Source organism: Lissotriton vulgaris, chromosome 2_1 (genome assembly GCF_964263255.1).
Source record: "Lissotriton vulgaris chromosome 2_1, aLisVul1.2, whole genome shotgun sequence".
Classification (NCBI taxonomy): domain Eukaryota; kingdom Metazoa; phylum Chordata; class Amphibia; order Caudata; family Salamandridae; genus Lissotriton; species Lissotriton vulgaris.
The window spans coordinates 1352389096-1352392637 of record NC_141687.1 but is presented as its reverse complement, the minus strand read 5'-3'; the positions used below and the strand labels follow the sequence as shown (position 1 = coordinate 1352392637).

General features: G+C 41.6%; 1 pseudogene; it reads left to right on the top strand.

Annotated features, from left to right (window-relative positions):
- The first annotated feature begins 802 nt into the window (after positions 1-802).
- On the top strand, positions 803-2145 carry LOC147732597 (E3 SUMO-protein ligase KIAA1586-like; annotated as a pseudogene).
- The last annotated feature ends 1397 nt before the right edge of the window (positions 2146-3542 follow it).

Genomic DNA, 3542 nt, shown 5'->3' with positions numbered 1-3542 from the left:
ACTAAAAGTAAGGGTCCCTATTTGGACAAAGGTACTTTCCTCGCCAACTAGAGACCCCAAGATCTAACAGTGATGCTCTAAACAGATGGGGATTATACAATCACACTGAGTGGTACCAGGTATAAGGCTGATGTGCAACTTCGCTTCGACGCGTGATTTGACAAATCCATTACACTTGGGTTTCTCAGTGAGGGAAAAGTGATGGGTGGAATGCTTGAATTATACCATATTTTATGTTGTTGAAAAATGACATCAAACATCTTAAAAGAAACCATTAGTCAGCATCAAGTGTCTTTGTTAACTATGCAGTCTCAACGAAATTGCTTAGTTCCTATTGGGATACCAAATAACACTTACGTGAAATTAGACAGTTTCCCTTAAGTGTGTAATAAGAGAATAAGAGAATAATTAAAGAAAAATGGGAAGGAAGTGCTCACTTAAAGCCAGCTCAACAAATTTTGGGCACATTTGCACTGATTACTGTGGAATTTCTCTCTGGTGATGGTTAAGTTTGCTCCAGTCTTGAATTGGCATTTTCTCTTAACAACAATATGTGGTGTAAAAGCCACTCTTCAAATACATTTTTTGTCTGTATTTATCCATATTTATTTTTTGCTAATATTCTATGAAGCGAAGTAGAAGTCTATTCTTGTTCCACTGCACAATGAGAGATCCTTTCAGGAACAGCACAAAATGAAGAGTAACATCTGCCTGCCAAATGGCACTTCAATTAAACATTGTTGATCACTGGAGTAAACTATTCAATTTTTGTTGTAGATAAGAGGCTTAATATTCTTGTTGCATGACGCAAGGCCTTATCACCTGGAAACCAAAATCAGCAGGGGAAATCAGCAGAGGAAGATTTTCTTTTTTTTTCAGATATACCAGTCCAGCCTTAAAGAAGGAAGTTCTAAATTTTACCTTGGCTACTAGTGGCTTATCTGCTTCTGCTCTGAAGCACAAGTCTATACAGTCTTCAATGATTGACTTCCTACCATCACTGAAGCACCAGCGTGTTACAGGGGAGTCTTGTCCAGTGCAACCAACTAGTGATGAGGCTAGTAAAACTCAGCAAGAGTCTGCCAAGGACAGTCCACCTTTACAAAGACTTCAACGTGTGCCAGAGAATGAAACCGTCAAAATCCCTGACTGCTGGAACACTAAACAGTGGTATTACTTTCAAGAGGAATATAAATGGTTGTATCTTAAGTCAGGCAATATCGGATGTTCTTCCTGCAAACAGGCTCAATCAACACGTCTTTCAGTGCACAATAACACCCAGGGCATGCGCATAAGTAAAGAGTGGGCAGATGGCGACGTTGGTCCTTCCGGTGACAGAAAAGCTTCCAGGCAGAAACAGTTCAGGAAGAAGATTAAGAAGCAGAAGGTGAGCGCTGGTCACTTGGCAGCTGAGACATTCTTACAGCTCAGCAGGAACATACATTGGTGGTGACAGTACACAAATGCAATGCAAAACATATGGCGAGCACCTGCAGGGTATTTGACACTGCCTACTACTTGGCAAAAAAAGATCGCCCTTTCACTGACCACCCTGATCTAATTCGCCTTCAGGCAAAGAATGGCAGTGCAATGGACTGTGTTTTGCACAGCAATGTGACTGCAACTGAAATAATAAAACACATCGCACTGGAAATGCAACAAACATTGGTCTGTTATATCAGACAACACAAACCAAAGATCACAGTATTAATTGATGAAAGCACTTATATTAGCAATGCTTCTACCTTAATCATCTACCTCCGTGGCATTTTTGGAAATGAAAGTACACCAGTGACCATCTATTTCGGCCTGCTGAAGCTGGCAGAAACAAATGCACTTGGCGTAAAGACAGCTCTCGTAAGCTACTTCGAAAAAGTTGGACTCACAAAAAGACTGCTACATGATATCTTGATTGCAGTATGTTCAGATGGAGCAGCAGTAATGTTTGGTAAAAAAGGAGGAGTAGTAGCATTGCTGAATTCAGAATTTCCAAATCTTGTACTGACATGGCACTGTTTGGCTCACAGATTAGAACTTTCTGTGGCAGATACAGTAGATAAGTTTGCCAGGGTCAATCACTTCAAGATTTTCATGGACTCATTGTATGCCACATACAACATGTTACCAAAAACTAGAGAGAACTAAATCTGGCCGCCAGCGAGCTATGTGTATAGCTTCAGAAGATATTTATTTATTTCATTTTATTTTTATTTGTGCAATTTTATATAGCGCGAACTTTACCCGAAGGTGTCAGAACGCTTTACATAAGAACCAGTTGAAAACATAAGGACTAACGGTTACATGAAAAAATTGCAAATTTTTGCTTTACATAAGAACCAGTTGAAAACATACGTATTTAGGAGTACATGTGTTACAAAGAAGGTACAAACAGAAAAAATTGCAAATGTACAAGAGATAAAGTCACTCAAGGAGGAGATGCAAATGGATATACTCTAGGCATATACTAGTAATATCTCTATCGACATAGGGAGGGGATACACATGGATATACTCTAAGAGTCACATAGAAATGGTAGAGACCACAGCGGACTACTGCATATACTAGTGATTAGAGTTATCTCTATATACATAGGGAAGGGGTTGAGACTGGATATACTCTAAGAGTCACATAGGAATGGCAGAGAGCATAGCGGACTACTGCATATTCTAGTGATTAGAGTTATCTCTATATACATAGGGAGGGATACACATGGATATACTCTAAAAGTCACATAGGAGACTAGTCGTTAGAGTTATCTCTATATACATAGGGAAGGGATACACATGGATATACTCTAACAGTCACATAGGTGACTAGTCGTTAGAGTTATCTCTATATACATAGGAAGGGATAAGACTGGATATACTCTAAGGGTCACATAGGAATGGTAGAGAGTACAAAGGTCTACTGCATATACTAGTGATTAGAGTTACCTCTATATACATAGGGAGGGGATATAACTGGAAATACTCTAAGAGTTGCATAGGAATGGTAGATGGTACAAGGTCTACTGCAAATACAAGTGATTAGAGTTATTTCAATATGCCAAAAGGCAGAGTTCCATGTGTGTGTATGCGGTCACAGCACAAAGGGAGGGTGGGAGAGATACAAGGGTATGGAGAGAGGGGAAAGCAGAAAAGGGAAGAAACATTTGAGGATCATCCACGGGGAAAAGGGTTAAAGGACGAGGGAATGGAAGGAGGGCCAGAGTCCAGAGAGAACTGTTTGAAATCAGCAGCAAAGTGTCGGCCAGGACAAAATAAAAAGTCAAGAAGTCCAGGAGAGAAGGTGGGAGCCCAGGTGGGAGATGAAGCTGGAGGCCAGCCGCAGGTGGGCATCATCGTGGAGAGGTGGTGACGGATTCAACCGCCCAGGAAGATGTGTGGATATCGGTGGTGGGACGGCAGGGGGGCAAGCAGTGTGGACCCCGGGAGCAATGCAGCCTTGCACAGCACATTCAGAACACTGGTGCCCTTCAGCGGGGGGAGGGGTAAGTGATCCGGAGATCCGGCCCGTGTTGCAGGACCACAGACAGGGCATTC